Source organism: Manis javanica, chromosome 2 (assembly GCF_040802235.1).
Source record: "Manis javanica isolate MJ-LG chromosome 2, MJ_LKY, whole genome shotgun sequence".
NCBI classification, from domain to species: Eukaryota; Metazoa; Chordata; class Mammalia; order Pholidota; family Manidae; genus Manis; species Manis javanica.
In genome coordinates this window covers 75832521-75855421 of record NC_133157.1, presented here as the reverse complement: position 1 = coordinate 75855421, position 22901 = coordinate 75832521, and the positions used below count along the sequence as shown (strand labels likewise).

Below are 22901 nucleotides of genomic sequence, written 5' to 3'. Positions count from 1 at the left end.
CAACTGTTCATATCGTGTGTGCATCCTTTTCAGCTGAGTTTCTTACCTGCTCCCTATAGTTTTATATGCTACATTGACAGAAAATTCTGATCAATCAGCATTTCTCTACTTCAACATGTTAAAAAAATTAACAAATCTAATGTTGCCTTTTTCTTACTCCCATTGGCATAAGTAGTACTCTTTCCACAGACCCATTAGCAAGAGCTGTTTTAATAGATTTATTTTAAATAACAGAATGTCTACTAATAGTGGAAATGCAGAATTAACAAAAATCAAAATGTAAGAAAAATTCACTCATGATTTTATCACCCCACAGACTAAACTGCTTTTATTTTCTTATTGTCTACTTTGAGGAGAAACAGACTTTCTTCTGTTCTTATTTTACATACTGGTATGTCATGAATTTCCCCCAGATACTTACAATGTTAAATGACTTTTGAAAAAATATTTTTCCATTGAGAGCATATGATGCATCATTTTTGACATTTTTTCTCTCACTGTCATGAAGGTTGCAAATTATTTTTATTTAGACATTGGTATGAAAAATTTTATTATAGAACCAAATATATTACTTTGGAAACAGGTTCAAAGAATTCATTATTGGACTCAGATCTCATAATTGGAAACATATTCACACATATCAAATTCCTTCATTAGCACATGCCAAACTTTCTCTTATTTTCATTGTTGGAAGTAACTACAAATCAGTTGATATTGTTCAACTTCAGTGATATTGTTTTTATGTTCCTGTAAACTCATCTTCCTATAACCTTTCTACCATATCTCAGATGCCTTTTTATTTTATTGAAAAAGTTCTTCTTAGAACTGTTAGAGCAGGGGGAGGTGGGGGGAAGGATTCCTTAAACAGGACAAGCAAGTTCACAGCTGAGCTAGGTGAAAACAGAAGAAAGAAAAACATTTTTTGTGTGTGAGAAAAAAAGCTGAGTCATCTTTAATCCAGGGCATATAGATAAAAATCTGGCCAGATTATTCCATTCTGTCAGGCTCAATCAAAAACAATTTTTCAGTGTCTTTATTGAAGATATTGATTCTGTGCTCAAATTTCTAAATTGGGAATAGAGTGCATGATGATGCAGAATCCCAGATTGATACACATACATTTTTTCTAATAAGTCCTTAAATTCACCAAGTAATACTGAGAAAGTCTGAAATCACCACCACATTATCTAATATGAAGCCACAAGCTTGGACCGTTTTTTTCTAAATATATAATAAAAGCTTATTTGTAGTAACATACCATTATCTTCCAATTTACCGCATCTCTTCAAACAGTTACCATAAGCATGGCTATTATATTCTTAGATCCTGTATTGTCTAGATTCCTGCTACTTAAAGAATGGTCTGTGGACCATTGACATTGATATCACCTGCCATTGTTAGAAATGTAGAATATCAGGTCCTACACACAGTTTTGAATCAGAATCTGCATTTTTAACAAGATTCCTGGGTGTACACTAAAGTTTAAGAAGCACCGTGTATACTCACATTTACCTAATAAATGAATAAATGTGCTTCTTACTTATTTTCAGACATTTGCATTACAGACGCATGAAAGGATTTTAGAAATGATCTACCCCTGCATTTCCCCCTGTGTATTTCATGAAACACTCATTTCATAGAATGTCAACAGAGGCTATGCTGAAAAATTTTAGGAAATACTGCTGGTTAAATCATGCACATAACGTTCTTTACTACGGGATTTCTCTGAGTCTTCAATAAACTATGTGCATTGGGACTCTCCAGGGAGGGAGGGGGAATAAGATTTAAACAGTGAGTGTATTGCAAACATATTTGAATACAGGACATTACTTTCATCAGGTGTCTTATGGGACTAGTGTATGCTCTGATACCTTTTGAAAATATTTATCTAATTCAATCCCCTCATTTAACAGACTCATATCCTTTATTTTCATCAACTGATTTGACAGAGATAAAGTAACTGAGTCTAATTTCTTATTGATTTTTCAATAGGAATGTGGCTTCTGCTATATTGGCTAAGGCTATAAAAACAGACCCCAAATATAATGGCTTGCTCACATAAGAGTCCAGGATTTGGGGAACGGGAGGGTAGGTGGGTATCAAGAACTGTGATTATTTAAAATCTTATCCTACTTGCAAGCTCACAAGTTAATCTACCACAGTTTCATTTATTCTGCCAGAAGCTGGCAGAAGACACAAAATTTCCTGGGTCAGAGACATATGACTTGATTACTCGTGCCATAGAAAGCAGGGTGAGCTTCATATTTGTGTCATTTCTCCATGTCCCCCAGTCCCACAGTGTCAATGTGGAGTGTCCCAGGTGAACACTGCACATAGAGTGGGCTCAAGTCAAAGCTAAGGATCCTTGACCATAGGGAATCAGAATCTTTTTTAGCGAGCGAGCTACAAGCAAAACCTTCCTTTGCCCCAGAGGGAGAGATTACTTTTATTATACTGGACAGCCAGTAAACCTTCCCTTTGCTTCTAAGGCAGTCTTTATCTTCAGTGGTTGTTCACTATATCAACAACCTTGAAAAGATAGTCTGAAAAAAGACAGCCAGTGCGTCTGCTCACAGGACATGCAGAGTCTCTCCATGAGATACTCACGGAGAGGGGCCTCCTAACATCTCTGGGGTGAGAAGGGAAGTAGGAGTTGCACCCCACAAAGTTATTCAGAGATCCAGACTGGTGGTCACTCTATTATGTTCAATACATGGCTTCCAAGGTTACTCAGCTGGGAGGGGGTGCCACTGTCCCAGACAGCTGGAAGGAGAAGTGTTTAGAGGAGCATACATGGGAGGTTTTCTGAGCCAAGTTTGAAAGTGGTGCATACCACTTCCTAATATTCTATCCCTAGAACTTGGACACATGGCCACACCTCACTGAGAAAATGGGATATGTAGCCTAACCTTGTGCCCAGGAAGAAGGGGAGAACAGATTTTAGCAGACATCCTCAAGTCTCTACCACATTGCCAATTTTGATAGTGATTTAGCTTCAAGTTTCTCTCTTTCCATCCCAAGTAAAAATGAGTAAACATGCACATGAATGTCTGGAGGCAGTGCTTTATATATCATAACATCATAGAATTTTAGGATTGGAAGGGCCTTTACAATCATTAGTTCCAGCCATCCTTATAGCCTTCATTTTGGGTGGAAACTCAGACAAGTTAAATGACTCAGCTATGTGACTTATTAGACTTATTAAACATAGCTAGTTATCAGGTGAGTTGAGATTTTCCAATTTCTGTTCCCACTGTGCTTTGAGCTGTACCAAACTTGCAAGCACAGAGGACCACTTTGTATTTTAAATTATCATTCCCCAATTGCATGTTTTTTATATTTGGAATTTTGAGTATTGGGATTTCTAAAATCACTGTCTACTGTTCATTCATTTAAGAAGTTATTTATTGAACCCTACTATGGATAGGCATTGTACTAGTTACTGGGAACACAGGTGTGATAGGGCCAGGCAAGTCCCTGCTCTTATAGAGCTAAGGTTGAGGTGATATCCCTTGCTATTTAGTATATTTAGCTTTTTATCATGAGGGACATTTTAGCTAGTTTATGATATAAGCTGTATGTATGGATTCCAGAAAATTTACACTGCTTATTGTCAGCTTAAGTCAGATAGCACAGACTTCACAGCTTTTAAGTTTCTTTACAGTTAGTTAATAGCAAAATTCCCACTGTGTTTTTGACCTTTTAGAATAAGCCCTTTGCATTACTTCTATAACAAATAAGTTATTATTATTTTGCTGTTGCCTTTGGGTTAACAGTTTTTATTATATTAAAGGAAGGGCTTTATTTCAAGGAACATTTTTAACTGAAATCTCATTCATATGTTTTGATTTATCACAGCATTTTGTTTACTTAAAAACATTTTTTTCTGTTCCCCAGAGAAGTCCATAATGTACTCAGCACAAATTGAACATCAGAAATATAATGTAGTCAAATGACAGAATACAATTCAAGAGAAACTGATGAAACTTTGCTCTTTAAAAGAAAAATCTGTATCTATGTTACATTGTGTGTATGTATTATAGAAATATATGAAAGATACACAGCAACCCATGCACACAACTACTGTTTATGAACAAGTGTGTGTAATGCAGTTTATTGAAAAAGGGTTCAATTTAAAGTAATAGTGCATGAAATAAGCATAATGTGGCATGTTGCAAAGAGGTCTAGATTGCTAGCCTCAAGAATCAGGATCTAATTGTGATGGTGCTTTTAAAAAAAACTATATAATATAAATATTTGTATAGTATTTTATGGTTGACAAAGCTTTTTTATTTCATTTAACAATAGGTAACACTTATTGAGCACTTACCACTTGCCAGATGTGGTGATGTCATTTAATTCTTATAACACCTCTGTGAGGTTCAGTGTTTACTCCAATACTCTACTCTCCACCCTCACTCTCTTAGGTGACTGTAAAATCATATGGACCTGTTCAACTGACTGCCAGGATGCCTCTCACCCTAGACTGGGGCCCTAGTGAGAGCCTCCCCCTCCTTCCCGTACATGGGTCCCTCCTTCCGGGACTGGGATCCAGCATGTGGTACTGATTAGTTGGGGGCATCAGGGAGACAACCTGGATACACAACCACATTTTTTTTTCAATTTCTGTATCTACCAGGGCCAACAGGAGAATTAAACAGGCCCATAGCTTCCCTGAAGTTCTCAGGCATTAATGCTTGAATTTACATATCTTACAGACCTCACAAAACCCTCTTCGTGCAACTTCATCCAGATGCTGGCCCAGAGGCAGTCTGTACCCCCATCCAGCCTGGTGGTCCCCGGTGCTGCCAACTTCCATGTCCAACTTAGATCTGCACATCTGCTGCTCCTGGTCACATGTCACCATAAGACAGGGAATGGATTTCAGTTCTTGGCCAAACTGACACCAGTGCATGTCTTTCTGGAAATTAACTTTGGTTCTGTTTTGTTTATGCTTTTTTGTTTGTTTGTCTAATTCCAAGTATGTGCAGACTATGTTTTCTTGATCAAAATTGTATAAATATTGAGGTATTTACTTCCTATTATAGCTTTACTTTGTTTCTTTTTCTCCCATGTCCTTTTAATGTTGTTTTTAATGTCAGCCTGATTTTCTTCACTTATTTCTGCTTATTTCTCAGTTCCCACTGCACCACCTTTTATATTATATATTTTCTCCCCTTGGTAAATTACATTAATTCTAAAATACATTTTAACCTCTTTGAAATTAGCATGCAGCTCACAGTGGTTGCTATCTTAACAATTAACTAACAGTTAACTTTGAAAATTTCTTAGTGGAGCATAAAATAGTGGTGCCTTTAAAACAATCTAGGATGCCTTAGATTTGATGAAATAAAGCTAATACAATCACAACTAATGAAGAGTCTGGAGTTTTAGGCAGTCGACTTGCCCAAGATCATGCACTATGACAGGTGAATCTGAGCAAGCTGATTGGTCAAACCTTTGGTTTGTACTCTGAGGGAGTGAGTGACTTTCTCAAGGGCAATGCTGTCATGTGACAGAATCATGATTTGAATCCAGAGCCCTTTCTGTTTCCACTGGAATACACTAATTGGTCCTCTGACCTTAAAAGTCACTTTACTTGTTTAATTCTCTGTTATAACATCTTGAAGTCAACAATTTGGCCTAGAAAGCCCTCTAAGGTCTCTGCTACCTCTAATATTCTGATTTGAAATAGAGCCAGTTCTATTTTTTAAATGTTTACATATTTGTAAAATATTATCTAGTGCAGGTAATTGAGCATGTGGCACAAAATTTTTAAAGTAGCAAAGAAAATACAAGGTAAAGTAGTTTTTCCATCCATGCCCCAATCACTCAGTTCTATTCTGTGGAGGTAAACAGTGTTACACTTTTTTGTGTGCATATTCCAGAGACAATGCTATGCATATTAATTGAATACATAAAACATTTTGAAATTATCAACCAAGAATCCACACTACCTCGAATTCTAATCCCACAGCATAGGGCTCATTCAAGTTTTCCTCCTGTCCAAATTGTAACTCCCATTTCCCACATTATCCTCCATGTATTTCCTTATTTGATCAGTTCCTCTGTATATAAACAATCTCTTGGGCCACCATCCCTCTACATTAGGGATGTCCTTGTCTTCCTGCCTGGCTCTGACACCCTGTATTAAGCGGCTTCTCTACTGTCCCTGCCCTCATGTAGCTGCCCTTCCCATCTAGCCTGGGCTGTGACATCCCACACTGATATGGTTGGCAAGTAATATAAAAGACATCCAGTTAAATTTGAATTTCAGATAAACAATAATTTTTTTAGTGTAAGTATGTCTCAAATATCCCATGGTATATACTTACGCTTAAAAAAATATTCATTGCTTAACTGAAGTTCAAATTTAACTAGGCTTCCTATGTTTTTGTTTGCTAAACTTAGTAACCTCACATGCTGGGCCCTTCAGCACAACCATCCCCCAGGGTGCAACCTCCTCACCTACTTGGAGTTAAGTGTCCTGGACTGAGATGTCTTCCTCTCCCACTACTTAATAGCTTTTGGGATGAACTGTTAGGAAAGTAAGGGAAAGTAAAAGGGGCAAGAGGGAAAAAGGGGAGAAAGAGAGAAGAAGAGGCACAATACATTAGACTTTTAAAAACTTACATTTATGAAAATAAATTCTTCACTGTCCTAAACTATATACAGTCTGGTAATTTAAACAAAAAACCACATGAACAAAAATGCCACCTAGAGTCAAGGAATAGACTAAACTATGTTAAGCCTAAATTAACTAATACTAAATTAACTAAGTTAACAAGAAATGCAGTAAGTCTGGAAGTTTATAAGGGTTGTCAAGATCTGTTTTGGGCAAAATTAGGTGGGCAGAATTTACTGTTGGTATTTATTACCTCCCCATTCAAGAAAAATACAATCTTATTCAGAAAAGAACACCTCAGGGCATCTAGACTTCATTTGATTATTGCAGTAAGGGAATTATTATCGCATTGCAAGTAACAAAGAAAGAACTTATACAATTCCTCAAGCACACCTTGCCTACTTTACAGGTGGAATATTACCTTCAAAACAACAGTAACAATGAAACACTGGGTTAAAATATTTCTTTTGGCCTAAAGTAGGCATCCTCGCTTTTTACATACTTATTAATTGTAGATAAAATAATTAATTTCAAAGCAAAAGTATATTTGAAGTGAATGCTTTTCCTGAGTGTTTTTTTTTTTTTCCCTAGCCCAAAGTGGACAGTCAGCAAGTGAAGACACTCAAACAAATGATCTGAAGTTGGAAACAGGGTTTGGGAGGACAATCACAGCATATGGAAATATTTAAAAAGCAAAGATGAGCAAGACCCACAGAGAGCAGAGCCGGCAATTCCACATAAAACCACCAAGTCGTGGTCATGCTAAAGGAAAATAGTGGAAGCATAATGGAGGTGTGAACTTACTGGAAAAGGCTTAAAAGGTAAGATACATATGGGCAGATTGCAGACTTCTAGGCATTAAGTTGCATGTGGAACAGTTGGATGTCCATTTTGTACCACTGTGTCTATAAACAGCTTCAGTATCTGGATATTTTAGGCCAGAGTGAGGAATTAGAGCTCAAGGATTTAAAACAGTTTGTGGAGAAAAAGAAATGCTCCAAAGTACAGTATATTCTGTTACTCTCTGCTCTCACACTTCAGAGCTGTGGGCAATTAGGATACTGATGGAAAGGAAGTAGCTGGGAGCTCGTCTGTCCTCCTTAAGGTCTCAAGATAGCTGTAGAGGAGAAAGGAGCGTGAAGCAGGAAATCATGAGGTTTTGAGCCAAACAAACTGGTTCCAAAGTTTTGTTTCCTACGTGCTAGTTGACCCAGGGCAGGAGACAGGTTACTTGGTTCTCCAATCACAGTTTCTTCTTCCGTTGAAATAATACCATTTGGCCACATTGGTGAGAGGATTGAAAGAGATGAAATAGGACGAGAAGTTCTCCAAGCGCAGCCCCAGGAACAGCAGCAGCCTCACTAGGACCTTGTTAGAACTGCACGTTGTTGGTCCCACCCCAGACCTACAGACTCGGCATCACTAATTCTGTGATTAAATGACCTCTCGGTGATGACGGTGATTTGAGACCCACTGAAACAGAAAAAGCCCCTGGCAAGGTGTCATATTCAAAAGTGGTACCTACCTTTGTAAACAGGCTCCTTCCTCATTTGCTGTCCTCCTGTTTCTCCTGCTCTCCCTCTTTTGTTTCATGATTAGAATATGTTTGTGCTGCCTTCTGCTTCTGTTATAGGGAAAGGAGCGCCGAGAGCAGAACTTGGGAGAGGCAGGGCTGCCATCATCAGGTTCATGCTCTGGGGACCCTGATGCTCTGTGAGTCTCCAGGATTCCCATAATGCCACGCCTGCTGGGTTCATACACTCCCCAACCACTTCTCCCTTGAAACCTGAGGGAGAAGAGAAGGAAGCTTTCAGGGAGCATGTTCCCATCTTCCCCATCTGCATTTGTGACGTCTCCTTCACCTCCAATTGACCTCCTCACTGCAGCCAGACCGTCTTCCTAAAAAAAAAAAAACCTGACGCTGTCACTCCTTTACCAAAACCCTCCACAGCCTCTATAAGATTTTGTCCTTACGATGAGGCCAAACTTAACGTAACACATAAGGCCCTTCCCCACCTGGCCCCAAGAGACCTCTTCAGCCTTGTACATCTCTTACTTCCTGTACAGCCCTCCCCTCCCGATCCCTCCACGCCCCTCTCCTCACCTCCAACACGGACAGGCCCACGTGCACAGACTGGACTTGGCCAGGTGGTAGAGCCAGTTGGTGAGATGAGGCTTCCTGGTGGATATTACTCTTGAGCTGATCATGAAAGAGAAGGTAATCCAGGCGAGAGGAACAGACAAATGACACAGTGCAGAAACTACAGTGTGGCATTAGGGAGATCATTTCTAAAGTGTAAGTTACTAGGAGAGGTGTGGAGACAGGGGAAGCTGGAAAAGCAGGCTCAGGGCAGTTCTTCGATGACATGGTAACATGCTGAATCAACCTGCACCCACATATGCCAATTTCAACTCATTACTAGTTAGATGAGATGGTTTTATTTAGCACTTCGAAAAAAGTAGGCATTACTATCTCCATTAAATAGCTGAAGAAACTGAGACTCAGAGAAGGTAACTGATTAACTCATTGTATGCTCACACTGTGAAAAACTGAGGGTGCTTCTGGGAGTCATGCCATGTTCCCAACCTTCACACTGTTCTGCATCCAGGCTCTGCTTGACCCTTTGAAGACCAGACAGATCCTAATCCTAGTAAAAACCTTTTCACTGAGGTCCTCCATTTAGAAGACTTACTCTTTTGACCTTAAGCGATTTTCTTGTAATTGCAGTCTTAATTGTTTGTTATTATTTATTCCTCAACATTGCTGGCCAGGAGTATCTTGAGATTGCACTAATATTTGTGTTGTGCATCTCCTTGATAAATTCTGATGGAGGGCCTCCTCTGTCTGCACAGCTGGTATCAATATCCATAAAAGGCCATTTATGCAATTTGTCGGCTCTGTAAGTGTCAATTTCCTAGAGCAGGAGTCTTTAGTGACCTCCACTTATGTTTGAAAAATTTTTATAAATGTATTTACTTCTGAATTCTTTTCTGAAAATAGGTGGGAGAAATAACCTTGGAAGTGAGATTTCATCCTTGAAGAGATGGGCTATTGTTCTCCACCTTTCAGGAGCTGGTGACATCCAAGTTACTGTGCATTCAAGGAAGCACAATGAAACGTTAAAATGTAGGAAAAAAACTGAACAATCAGTGTGTCAGACTTCCAACTGGACTTACTTGAAATGACCATAATAGAGGTAATATTAATAAATATAACATTAATAGCAATACAAAGTCTGATAAGTGGTTTTAGTAAAATATCTAGTAAAGGTTTTTTTTCCTTCCCCTCAAAACTTATATGCACCTTAGGATAAAGGAGTTTTTAATTCTTTAAAATTGTTTTAATTCATTCAAAATTTGTAATAAGACATATCTTACATTGGAAGAAAAAGTTAAATTAATTAACTTCAGCCTGCCAAATCTCTCAAACTTTTATGTCCTTTAAAGGCAAAGATTATGACTGTATTTGAGGACTAATGCACAGCTTACTCCACAGTAGTGAATCAAAAAATATTTGTTGAATTGATGAGTGAAAATATTATTAAACCAGATCAATCAGCCTAAAAATACTTTCAGTAAATATTTCATCATTTTGCATTGAACATTATGTAGCTTGGAACATGGCTTCCATTTAAAATCAGCTAATATAATTTCCACTTCAAGGTATTTTACAGATAACGTGTCAAATGTGCAAAATAGTATGATATTCATTGCAGCATAGGGTGTGATAGCCAAGATCAAATTAATCTAAGTGTCCAACAATAGAAATCCAGTTACTTCCATACAAAGAAATACAATGCAGTCAACACAAAGAACTGGCATCTCATTATATGGTTAAGCAAAAAGAGCAGAAGAATGTTTTTATTTTGAAATTCTCAAATATAGAGAAAGATTGCGTGGGTAATATGAAATCTTTTTTTTTTAACGGAAACTTCTGAGAGTAACCTTCAGCTGACATAATACTTCTTCACTTCTACTAAATACTTTTAGCATGTACTTCCTACAAAAAAGGACATTCTTCTGCATATCACCAATACAAACATCAAAATCAGGAAGTGAGTATCAATATGTCCCCACCATCTAATCCTCAAACTCCTTCCAGTTTTGTTAATTGTTCTGATAATGTCCCTTATGGCAAAAGGAACTAGTCTATAATCATGTGACCACTTAGCTATCTCAGAGTTTTAGTCTCCTTACTCATTCTGGAACAATTCCCCTCTATCTTTTCTTAACTTTTATGACCTTGACACTTTTGATGATTGCAGTCCAGTTAGTTGGCAGAAAATCTCTTACTTGGGCTTGTCTGGTGTTTCCTCATGCTTAGATATTATACATAGTTGGCAATTTTTTCCTCTCATTGCATCCTATCAGGTGGCACATGGCTTCAGTCAATCTAATTGCAGGTGATGTTGACTTTGATCCCTTTGTTAAAGTGATTAATATGTGCTAGGCTTCTCTACTATAAAGTTATTCTTTTCACCTTTGTGATTAATAAACATTAATAAGGACAGAGCTCAGATATGTCTATATTTATTTACATCTATATTTATCACATAGTTTGGAATAGTCTTAATAGAGTACAGGTTTTTCATTCTGACATAACCTCTGTCCAGCAGGTGTAGACACTCCCTTTCCTTTCACATGTGGTAGATAAATGACTCCCTCCCCATTTCATTTTCTTGTTCTCATGTAATTTTCCCTTTTAACTTTTTAAAATCTGCAGTCCTTGAAATAATAAATGCAAGGGCACACAAGGAAACAATGGGTGTGATATGAGAATGTGTAATATACTTTCTACAGCTAACAGAACTTCAAGTTTCTCAAAATACACAATTTCATAATACTGCACACAGTAGTCACTACTGCTCATGGCTTCCAGAAGATGTTGTCTGTTGCTCACTTGATAATCATTCCTGACTCTCTTCTTTCTTACTAAAAGAACTCTGTTTTTTTCAGGTACAGGGGGCAAGAATCCCTGGTTCTCTGGGAGGGTGGGATCCTACCTCAACCCTAGAGCTGATTGGTTTATAAGGGCCAGGTAACCTTACTCCTATTGGCCTCTGATTGGTTTAGGAGGGGCATGTGATTCAGTTCTGGCTAATGGGGTGTAATAGTAGGTCTTTCCTTCTGGGATGATAATGAAAAGCTGGAGAAAGAGGCTTTTTAATCCCTGTCCCCCAAGTATAGGAGCCTTTTACAATGGCAAAGCTTCAAGGGGATAAAAGCCAGCCTTCAAGAACAGAAGCATGAAAAAACAAGATCCAGGGCCCTGATTCATTGCAGAGCTGTTGACTCGATGCCAGCAACTACCTACTTCAGGGGTTCTTGTTAAAAGGGAAAAATAAAATGCCTATTTGTTCCAGTCTCTGTAAGTCAGATTTCTGTTATCTGCAGTCAAACTTCGCCTTTCTATGCAAAACCCTGATTCAAGAACTTTGTTTTGCAGGCCCGATCTCTGCTAAGAAAAGATCACTGCTAGTATTATATCCTTCATTTCAAGACAGAAACTGGAGAACCTAGGAGACTAGGTAAGGATCTTTCTAAAAAGACAGTGAAGCAAGTGAGAGAACAGAGAAGGGTCTATATGTTACTTTGTGTCTAAGAGGGATTCAATCACGTATTCATATTTTCTTGTACTAAACATAAACACCTAAGGAGTACACACACACACGCACACAAAACCCCATAACTAAGAGGGTAGGCAGGGAGGGACAGGGTTGAGAATTAGGAATAAAACCTAAACAGGAAATAGAAGAATAAACTTGTTATGGAAAATTTGAAAATTGCATTACAAAAAAGACTTTTTGATGAAACTGTATTTTGGTTCTCTTTATGGCATTTACTGGTTGAGTGATTATGGGCAAATCACTCAAACTCTCAGTCGAGTTTTCCCACCTGTGGGATGAGAAATCCACAGTTTTCTAATTAGACCTTTTTCATTTCTAAAACTATACAACTTTATGAAGCATCTTTCAATTATATCATCATATACCAAGTTAAATTATTAAACTTAATAATTTAAATTGTCCTACTTAAATTATTCCAACTGGAAATTCTCATCTGTACAACTATTGACAGTACATCTGGAGACAGCTTGGGAATGGATTAGGTTAAACAATTTTGACTTTTTCCCATTACTAAACATCAAAACTATTCATACTACTTAGTAGTGCAAACTACCTTCCTTCCACTTCTTTGCCATTCCTGAGCCCTTACTCTGCTCTGCTTTTTCTCTTCTCACTAGCACTTGTGTCTTCTAATATCTCAAATGATTAACTTATTAATTGGGTACTGTTAATGATCAATTTCCCTACAGTATAAACTTTGTTCACTGTGTATATCACCTACCTGGGACAGAGTCAGTACTCAACAAATGTTTTCTGGATGAATGAATCATGGTGTTGTACCAGATCCATTTAAATGTCTAAACAAGCTTTTACCTATATTTGGGGAGGGTAGCAAGAAAGATACCAAATCATTGGTTTTCACATTTGGATGGTTGGATGGTTTGTCAGGAAAACACACAGAATATTAATTTGCTTGTTTAGTCCTGGCTTATAAAGTGTAAGTAGGGATTTTAAAAGCTCAATAATAGTAAGCAAATCTAACAGAGAAGACTCTTCAATATTAGTCTTAACCAAAATGTCCTTGGGTGTCAAGAGCATGTGGATCTGAGAATGAGTCACTTTGAGAATTTATCCTAAGTTATAGAACTCACTGGCCTCTGCCTTTCAAGGAGAGAAGAAACTCAGTCCTTCTGCTTCCTTGGATCCCAGCTGATGTTTTCAAAAAAGGTTGCCTCATGTGAAATGCAAACTGCAGCCTATTTGTTCCTCTGTGCCGGGTTGTAGTTCTTGCTTAGCCTGTCCTTCTTTGTGGCTGAGTGCTGGGCTGTTTTGATGCCACCCGGTTGCCGTTGTCACCTTAGGCTATCCAGGTAGTGATACTGATCCTCCTCTGCCTCAAGCATGATTAGGGTCATTGATTTCCGCACTGTCCTCTGGGTGGTGCCTGCGCCTCTAATGTCTCCCTATTCAGTTGCAATGGGTATGGGATAGGTCCACCCAGCCGAGTTATTTGAATCTTCAGTTGCATCTATTTTAGTTTGACAATTCAGCCATCATGTTCCCCCAAAAAGACAGTCAAGGTTAGGGTGAACTCCATTACAGTGTCTCCCTTATATCTTGAATTGCTGCTCCCTTTATTTCAAAGAGTTACCAAGGCTGTCCTCACTTATAAATCTCAATTAATGTCTTTCACACACACACACACACACACACACACACACACACACACACACACACACACACACAGGCTTCTTGATTGTTATATACACTTGCTTCCATCATCACACACACACATACACACACACACACACACACACACACACACACACACACACACACACACACACAGGCTTCTTGATTGTTATATACACTTGCTTCCATCATCCCTCTGGCCCACAAGTCTATCAGATGTGCTGAAATATATCTGAACTACACCAGTGGACAGGATTAGAAGTTCCTTGCCATTCAATTTCCAGGTTCTATAAAAACTGATGGACAACAGTAAGTGTGTTGGTAGTGGAGGCTAGGAAGGAGAGGGGCAACTCCCAATTCAACATATTAGGGTGAAAGAGACAAACTGACATAAGTTTTGAGTGTGGCTCCACCTTCTATTGGTTCTGTTACCTCTGACAACTCACCTGTCTCTCTGGAATTCAGTTTCCTCATCCAGGCATAGTGATAATACCTACCCTATAGGGTTAAAGATTAAATGTGTCACAGGCATGTGAGGCCTTTAAAGGAGGCCTAAATAAGTTCTCAAATGTTAGCACTGATAATTATCATCATAATCTTATCTCTCTCTTTCTCCTTCACCACCACCACCACCATCCTCCTCATCATCATCACCATCACCATCACCATCATCACCACCATCACCATCATCTGCATCATCACCATCATCCTCATCATCAACATCACCCTCATCATTACCATCACCACCACCATCACCACCATCACCATTGCCACCATCCTCATCATCACCATCACCACCATCACCATCATCATCATCATCATCCTCACCACCATCACCGCCACCATCACCATCACCACCATCATCATCACCATTACCATCACCATCATTCTCATCATCACCACATTCACCATCACCACATCCTCATCATCACCATCACCACATCCTCATCATCACCATCACCACCATCACCATCTCATCATCCTCATCATCACCATCATCATCATCTCACCATAACTACCATCACCATCACCATCATCATCACCATCATCAACACTCTCACCATCACCATCATCATCATCTCACCACCACCATCATCACCACCATCACCACCACCACCATCACCCTCATCATCACCATCACCCTCATCACCATCCTCATCATCCTCGTCATCACCATCACCACCATCCTCATCATCTCACCATCACCGCATCACCATCACCATCGTCATCATCCTCATCATCACCACCATCACCACCATCACCATCACCATCATCCTCATCATCACCACCATCACCACCATCACCATCGCCATCATCCTCATCATCACCATCATCACCACCATCATCACCACCACCATCACTATCACCCTCATCATCACCATCACCCTCATCCTCATCATCAACATCATCACCACCATATCCATCATCCTCATCACCATCACCGTAACCACCATCATCACCATCATCAGTATCACCATCACCATCATCTTCACCATCATCATCATCATCATCATCATCCTCATTTCAGATTTATCTGAAACCCCTGTAACCCTAGATTTCCAACCAAATTAAATTACCTTATCTTCCCAACACAGCAAACACACTGTTTAGTTTCTTTTCTGGGAGAAGTTTCTTTTCTGGGAGAATTCAAAAAACTTAGAAGACTGTGACCCAGACAGAGTATTGCTTATTGCAATTTATAGCACAAATAAATTTTGAGATGTACTAAGAGTCTCTTTAAAAATATCATATGTAGAGACAATCTTAAACTTTGATCATGAAACTCAATATCTAGAATTAAAGAAAATCATAGAGAACCGATAAATTGACTATATTACAAAACTCCTATGCTGAAAAAAACACCTTTGATAATATTCCCACTTCCTGCCTACTACCTAAGGCCTTCTTCTGTAAGTTCAAACTCTAGGGGAGAAAAGAGATATTTTTTAGACACAGTACCTCAAATTAAAATACAAGTTATTGTCTAGGAATTTAAAAAAATCTCTCTGGCTTTCTTACAGGGGAGAGATATGATATGTGGTCATGTTGAGAACATTTATAAAGCCTTAGGATATTTAGAAGGTGGCCTCACTGAGAAATATTGGAACGGCATGCAATCTGCCAAAATGACTCTGAGAAACTAGACATCAACAAATTGAAACAAAGAAAAGTGGATATAATTTGGAACCCAAATTCTGATATCCATCTCCTTGGAGACAGCTGGGTGAAATAGGTAACTATTTTTCCTTGTTATATTTTGGTACTTCAATACAATTCTGAATTATTTTTTGTAGACTGGACCGTTGCTTCCTGTATGTGTGTGTGTATGTGTGTCTTTGCTTTTTTATATCATGATTTCATGCTCTTTTATTGACGGGGGGGAGGATTAATCTTTTTTCTTAACTTTTTGTTTTTAAATGACTTGAAAGTTACAGAAAAGGTGTAAAACAATACAAAGATCTCTTGTATACCCTTCAGTCAGGTTCCCAAATATCGACATTTTGGTACATTGATTTTACCATTCTTTTTTTCATACATGTACACTATATATACATACGGATATTACAATATATTTTTCTAAAGCATTTGATATTAAGTCTCCAACATGATACCCTAATACACTTTCAAACTTCAAAATCTATTTCCTAAAAATGAGGATGCCTACCTAATCACAGTCAAACCTTTAATATCAGGGAATTGACACTGATCAGATATTACCATCTAATCTACAGACCCATTCAGATTTTGCCAGTTGCCCTAATAATTTACTTTATAGAGTCCAAAGATCACATGCTGCATTTAGTTATCATATTTGTTCAGTCTTCAATCTGTAACAATTCCTCAGTCTCTCCTTGTCTTTTATGACTGTGAAATGTTTGAAGAGTCCAAGCCAATTATTTTGTAGACTGCCCCACAGTTGTGGTTTGTCTGATGTTTTCTTGTGATTTACGCATTTTTGGCAGAAGTATCAGAGAAATGGTGTGTGTACTTCTCAATGTGTAATTTCTGGAAGCACATGATATCCATATGTCTCATTCTTGGGGCTATCAATTCTTATCACTTGCCATGGATGGATTTCCCAGGTTTCTCCATTGTAAGGTTATTTAGTTTGTGTTTTGTATCTATTAATTGATGGGTATTTTTTTTAGGTGATTTGTGGAGAAAAGTTTGAGACTATGTAAATATCCTGTTCCTCATCATTTACCCACCAATTTTAGCATCCTTCTCTGACTCTTGCCTAAACCAATATTTCTATAATGGCTTACAAATGGTGATTTTGAAAATTCTATAATTTCTTTTACATGTATGGCATGCTACTGTAAGACAGTTTTCCTTTCACTATAGAAGCTCTGTCATCTATCTATCATCATTTGTCTATGTACATACCTACCATCTATACCAGTTTTAACTCAGCTTCCTTTTTTTACTCAGTGTTCACAATCCATTATTGTTTAATGTCTTGATGATCACTTTGTCCCAGGCTTAGCCAATGAAAGCCCCTTCAAGTTGGTACCTACATCCTTTGACATAATCCTTCAGGTTTTCTTTTTTTTTTTACTTTCTGGCACAAGATATTCCTGGCTCATCTTGTTGTTTTCTTTTCCCATCCCTAGATTCATCCTCGATTTTTAGTAGAGAATGCCACTTAGAAATCAATATCTGAGTGCCTTGGATAGTTGGTACCAGAGTGTCATTGTATCTAGGCCCTCTTTGCAGACAGGACTAAGGCATATGTGCCTGCACTCACCCACACATGTATACATCCACCCATGTCTATTTCTATTTGTGTATTTTTGAAATTTTGGTATCATTAATATACAATTACATGAGCGACACTGTGGTTACTGGATTCCCCCCATTATCAAGTCCCCACCACATACCCCATTACAGTCACTGTCCATCAGCATAGTAAGATGCTGCAGAATCACTACTTGTCTTCTATGTGTTATACTGCCTTCCCTGTGCCACCCCCACCCCACATTATGTGTGCTAATCATAATGCCCCTTTTTCCACCTTATCCCTCCCTTCTCACCCATCCTCACCAGTCCCTTTCCTTTTGATAACTGTTAGTCCATTCTTGGGTTCTGTGAGTCTGCTTCTGTTTTGTTCCTTCAGTTTTTTCTTTGTTCTTATACACCACAGATGAGTGAAATCATTTGATTATTGTCTTTCTCCACCCAGCTTATTTCACTGAGCATAATACACTCTAGCTCCATCCATGTTGTTGCAAATGGTAGGATTGGTTATCTTCTTATGGCTGAATAATATTCCATTTATCTTCTTTATCCATTCATCTACTGATGGACATTTAGGTTGCTTCCATTTCTTGGCTATTGTAAATAGTGCTGCAATAAACATAGGAGTGCATATGTCTTTTTGAAACTGGGCTCCTGACTCTTAGGGTAAATTCCTAGAAGTGGAATTCCTGGGTCAAATGGTATTTCTATTTTGAGTTTTTTGAGGAACCTCCATACTGCTTTCCACAATGGTTGAATTAGTTTACATTCCCACCAGCAGTGTAGGAGGGTTCCCCTTTCTCCACATCCTCACCAGCATTTGTTGTTCCTAGTCTTTTCTACATTGGCCATCCTAACTAGTGTGAGATGATATCTCATTGTGGTTTTAATTTGCATTTCCCTGATAGGTAGCAATGAGGAGATGTGCCTGTTGACTATCTGAATTTCTTCCTTGGAGAAGCCTCTGTTCATATTCTCCACCCATTTTTTAATAGGGTTATTTGCTTTTTGGGTGTTGAGGCATATGAGTTCTTTATATATTTTGGATTTTAATCCCTTGTCAGATATGTCACTTATGAATATATTCTCCCATACTGTAGAGTGCCTTTTTGTTCTACTGATGGTGTTTTTTGCTGTACAGAAGTTTTAGTTTGATATAGTCCCACTTGTTCATTTTTGCTTTTGTTTCCCTTGTCTGTGGAGATGTGTTCATGAAGAAGTTGTTCATGTTTATATTCAAGAAAGATTTGCGTATGTTTTCTTCTAACAGTTTTATGGTTTCATGACTTACATTCAGGTCTTTGATACATTTCGAGTTCACTTTTGTGTATGAAGTTAGACAGTAATCCAGTTTTATTATCTTAAATGTAGCTCTATTTGTATATTTTTAAAAACCTTGATTCCATACCAATACTTCCAATTGCAGTTCAGTATGACAGGGTTGATTCCCCCTTTCTGTATTTATGTCTATCTATGTTACATTTCAATTCCGTTTCTATGTTTGTAACCCCCTTCTTCAATAGTGAGAAATCTAGTTCCCATTATCTTTGTTTATTTATTTACTTATGTATTTGTCAATACTCCTAAATAGCTAATATTCTGATCTCACAGGCTTTTCCCTCAGCCCTGATCCTGCCAACAACCCCTGCCCCACTGAATGTGCCAACTGATTGCTCAGCTCCAACCAAGGGGAACAGGAGGGAGTTCAGATACTTTATACTCTGCATTATTCATTAACATTACCTAGAGAAAGGGTGAGGAAAGAAAAATCTGCAATACTATTGAAAATGTTCAGATTCATCAGGTATTCAACCAAATATTTTGCCTGATTTATGCTAAGCATGATATTTTTCTTGTTATATAGGCTTTGGTGCTAGTCTACATTTATGTAAATCTCCACTAGCAGTACAAATGGCAATTGAAATGCATTTAAATTCATTCTAATAATTCACAATCCAATTTCTCATGTACGATTGACAGATGGATTTACTTGGGGCAAAACTCTGTAATTTCATTGTTGTAAGTGACTATGAGAGCTCAGTAATACAGGGCATGCCACTGCCTCCCAGAAAGCCAAAGTGTCCTGCTGCTTCTTTCTGAAGAAAGGGACTTGTACCATAAAGCTGAAACTTGAAATTCTTCTCTTTTCTCTCTCTCTCTCTCTTTTTTAACTCAGACAGGTGTCTTTCTTTCTGAGCACACCACACACTTAAGAACAGGAGGCATCTCCTTACGACATATGGATTCCAAACGTGTTCTGTGAGTCTCTTTTTTTTTGTAACTGGGAGTGAGGCTCTCACTTATTAACAGTGTTTGCTGAAAATGGTAGAAGTCTAAAGAAGAACATACATTCTCACATTTTTCCTTTTCCCTTTCTTCATTTTAGAGCAACACTATCAAGGAAATGAAGATAGGATTTGGAAACTTCAGTGAATAATGGATCATATTACACAAGCAAATCAATGGAGTAAGTATATTTTCTGCAGATCCAGTCTTTCCAAATCACAGTCATTATAGGCAGAAAAGCTTAAGAACATTAAAGTCATATGATGACCATGGACCTCTAAGTAAATGATCACTGTATGGAAGATTTTATAAAATTCTGCTGACAAAAATTTATATTCATGTATTGGTGTTCCTTAACCACAGAACAATTACACTGAAGTACTTTTATTTTACAATGTCATGATGTCTTTTTAACCATTATTAACAATCTATGTCAAGGAAACACAATAATGATCCCACATCCTCACATTCATTGAATATTATTAGTTTTCTAGTCAAATCTGTTCAAATAAATTGAGTCCCCAGAACAGGAATGACACTTATTATGAGTCTGTTATTCCAATGCTTGACTTTTCATGTTTTGTTTTTCCCTAAAATTCTGAGAACCCGTTGGTTCTCTGAATTGGAAAATAGCTCTGGAGGATGTATCAGTGACTCAAAAGAATTTACGTAAATGGTGAAAAACATGGTATAGTTTGGGTATTGTGTATAAAACATCCACAAGCCATTATTTTATTTCAACATTCTGGAACATAAGAGAATGTATGTTGCAAAACAGTCCTGATAGAGACTCTCTCTGGAATAGATTAATTAGTATCCAAGCAAGACTTGGAGATCTTTAAACAAAGAGGGCTCCAGATTGTAGATTGATTACTTGATGGCATATATACTCGAAAAGGTCAGTCTAGAAATGTTCCATTAGTCAAGAAACAAGAGACTTTGGATTCAGAAAGGCACTCTAAGGGATCAATGGAAGAGGATTAGATAGGAATATTGTCAATAGCTTTTATTTAAAGAGATTACATTTTATTTTGCTTTCTTTACTTGCGATGATAATTCAATATATGAGTATTCCTATATTTACAGCACAATGCACTTTTCATACGCATTACCTTTTACAAATCTGCATGGGCAAATCTATAATAGGAAAAGTCAGAACCTTACAAAAGATTAAATTCAAAAAGAAGGATCCCCAAAGTAATACAATTTCTGCCTGCAAATCTGGTGCAAATATAAATGTTTCTTAGGGTATAGCATATTAAAGGCTATAAAAATTGTCCCCCCAAATCTGCCAATTTAATATATATTGCTTTTTTCTTTCTTTTTTTTTTTGGTGGGGTGTTTTCTTTTCTTGTTGACTTCTAGTTTAGTTTCAGACACAGTTTCCAAACATATATGACTTTTACAAAGAGAAATAATTTATCTTTGGAATGACGGAAGACTGAAGTTAGCTTTTTGTTTTGTTTTTGTTTTTATTTTTAACGAATGTTGAAGAAACATTTCCTCCATAACTGATCTTTATGGCTGGCAATTTTACTACTTCTATTTTTGCCACTGAAAGTGAAAATCAGACTAAAATACGATGGAGATACTATGCTCTGGTGTCCAGGGAGTGGGTGGAGGCATGGAGTGATTGAATACTTCACAGAGTCAGGTTTGATTATCTTGGACAGTGGATGAACAGACCTGGTGCAGAGTAATTGGGTAGGAGAGACCTGTAAGGCAATATTTCAAGGAAAAGATTCAGGAAGTTTAAGTTGAGGAGTTGGTTTTATTTCTGTTTTACTTAAGGATGTCTGGTCTCCAATCCCTTATGCTCTAAACAAGAGGATGCAACATTTACCAATTAAAATAGAAAATACTCAGCCTGAGTTTATGAGGCACCGAAAAATTGAATGAGAACCCTTCTCATCATGGAGCTCTGCCCATATTCACTCAAATACCCAGAATATTTGTCCATAACCTGCTCAACATTTGGGCTTTTAGGAACATTGGAGATGTTTGACTGAATGCTTCCATTTCCAGACAGACTGTCATTTTTGTCTAAAGTTGGATGGTTAGTAGGGATCATTTTATATATACCATCTTGGGTATCTTTACATTGTCTATTTATCCTATTTCTTTGACTGATGTTAATTCTACCTGCCAAACCAGCAGCTCCTAGATATTTTTGGCTCAGTACACCTTTATTCTTCTAAAAATGTTCTGTAACTTGGAAGAGCTATTGCCTGTATGGGTTTTATCTATCAATATTTACCATATTAGAAATTAAACTGGCAATTATTTAAAATAGCTATTAAATTATTACAAAACAGCAATGATAAACCCATTACATGGTCACATAAATAACACATATTACTATCAAACACACCCATAGTAGCTGAAGCAAAAACATTTAGTGAGAAAGTGGCATTGTTATATATTTTTGGCAAATCTCTTTAATGTCTGGGATAATAAAAGACAGCTTCTTCATTCTACCTATTGTCAGATCCTATGCAGGTAGCCTCTAGGGATCTCCACATATCCTCATGAAATAGTGAGAGTGAAAGAGGTAAGATATATGAGTGTTATGATCTTAGTATTGTAGTTCGGACCTCCTGACTCCTCTGAAAAGGGAAGATGACTGCTGAGATAAACAACATGGGTACAATTATGATGTGGTTAAGTACGCTGGTTCAGAACTGTGTACAGGTAAGAGTCCTGATGGGGGGCTGCTCACTCTTCAGAACGTAGATTACTCATTACCCTGAGAGAGGCTCTGCCTGACCATTCTGTCTGAAGTAAGCATTCCCCACTTTCAATGCTCTGGAGCCAAGTACCCTGTTTTTTGTTTGTTTGTTTATTCATTTGTTTTTCTCATTCCAATTTAAACTTTACCACTTTATTCCTTTATGTTAACTTGGCTCTCCCTCACTAGACTATAAACCTCTTCAGCTTTCTGTCTTATTCACTGCTGTATTCTGCATGCCTAGTATTGTGTCTAACACAGTCAA

The 22901-nt window shown here is 37.8% G+C and overlaps 2 long non-coding RNA genes across 2 annotated transcripts in view; one reads left to right on the top strand and one right to left on the bottom strand.

The window, feature by feature from the left end:
- LOC140847709 (uncharacterized) overlaps positions 1–8891 on the bottom strand; it is a 30589-nt gene extending 21698 nt beyond the window's left edge. Inside the window, exons 1-3 of the long non-coding RNA XR_012127764.1 lie at positions 8730–8891; positions 8151–8411; positions 6469–6537 (exon numbers count right to left, since the gene is read on the bottom strand). This is a non-coding gene — a long non-coding RNA (uncharacterized lncRNA). The remainder of the gene's footprint in view (positions 1–6468; positions 6538–8150; positions 8412–8729) is intronic.
- A 736-nt stretch (positions 8892–9627) lies between these two features.
- On the top strand, positions 9628–20409 carry LOC118967065 (uncharacterized). The gene is made up of 5 exons (XR_005053828.2): positions 9628–9822; positions 12072–12153; positions 15906–16117; positions 19799–19881; positions 20009–20409. It is a non-coding gene; the product is annotated as an uncharacterized lncRNA (long non-coding RNA).
- The last annotated feature ends 2492 nt before the right edge of the window (positions 20410–22901 follow it).